Source organism: Mandrillus leucophaeus, unplaced genomic scaffold (assembly GCF_000951045.1).
Source record: "Mandrillus leucophaeus isolate KB7577 unplaced genomic scaffold, Mleu.le_1.0 Scaffold921, whole genome shotgun sequence".
Lineage (NCBI taxonomy): Eukaryota > Metazoa > Chordata > Mammalia > Primates > Cercopithecidae > Mandrillus > Mandrillus leucophaeus.
In genome coordinates, this window is record NW_012110042.1 from 997,372 (window position 1) to 998,558 (window position 1,187).

Sequence of the window (1,187 nt, forward strand, 5' to 3'; positions counted from 1 at the left end):
CATCGATGTTCATCAGGGATATTGGTCTAAAATTCTCTTTTTTTGTTGTGTTTCTGCCAAGCTTTGGTATCAGGATGATACTGGCCTCATAAAGTGAGTTAGGGAGGTCCTGAACTTTTTTGGGTTGGTAGGCTATTAATTACTGTTTCAACTTCAGAGGCTGTTATTGGTCTATTCCGAGATTCAGCTTCTTCCTGGTTTAGTCTGGGGAGGGTGTATGTGTCTAGGAATTTATCCATTTCTTCTAGATTTTCCAGTTTATTTGCATACAGGTGTTTATAGTATTCTCTGATGGTAGTTTGTATTTCTTTGGGATCAGTGGTGATATCCCTTTATCAGTTTTTATTGCATCTATTTGATTCTTCTCTCTTTTCTTCTTTGTTGGTCTTGCTAGGAGTCGATCAATTTTGTTGATTTTTTCAAAAACCCAGCTCTTGGATTCATTGATTTTTTGAAAGTTTTTTTCTGTGTCTCTATCTTCTTCTGTTCTGCTCTGATCTTAGTTATTTCTTGCCTTCTAGTAGCTTTTGAATTTGTTTGCTCTGCTTCTCTAGTTCTTTTAATTGAGATGTTAGGGTGTTGATTTTAGATCTTTCCTGCTTTCTTTTGTGGGTATTTAGTGCTATAAATTTCCCTCTACATACTGCTTTAAATGTGTCCCAGAGATTCTGGTACATTGGGTCTTTGTTCTTATTGGTTTCAAAGAATATCTTTATTTCTGCCTTCATTTCATTATTTACCCAGTAGTCATTCAAGAGCAGGTTGTTCAGTTTCCATGTAGTTGTGTGGTTTTGAGTGAGTTTCTTAATCCTGAGTTCTAATTTGATTGCCCTGTGGTCTGAGAGACAGTTTGTTGTGATTTCTGTTCTTTTACATTTGCTGAGGAGTGTTTTACTTCCAACTATGTGGTCAATTTTGGAATAAGTGCGATGTGGTGCTGAGAAGAACGTACATTCTGTTGATTTGGGGTGGAGAGCTCCGTAGATGTCTATTAGGTTTGCTTGGTGCTAAGTTCAAGTCCTCATATCCTTGTTAACCTGCTGTCTTGCTGCTCTGTCTAATATTGATGGTGGAGTGTTAAAGTCTCCCATTATTATTGTGTGGGAGTCTAAGTCTCTTTGTAGGTCTCTAAGGACTTGCTTTATGAATCTGGGTGCTCCTGTATTGGGTGCATATATATTTAGGAT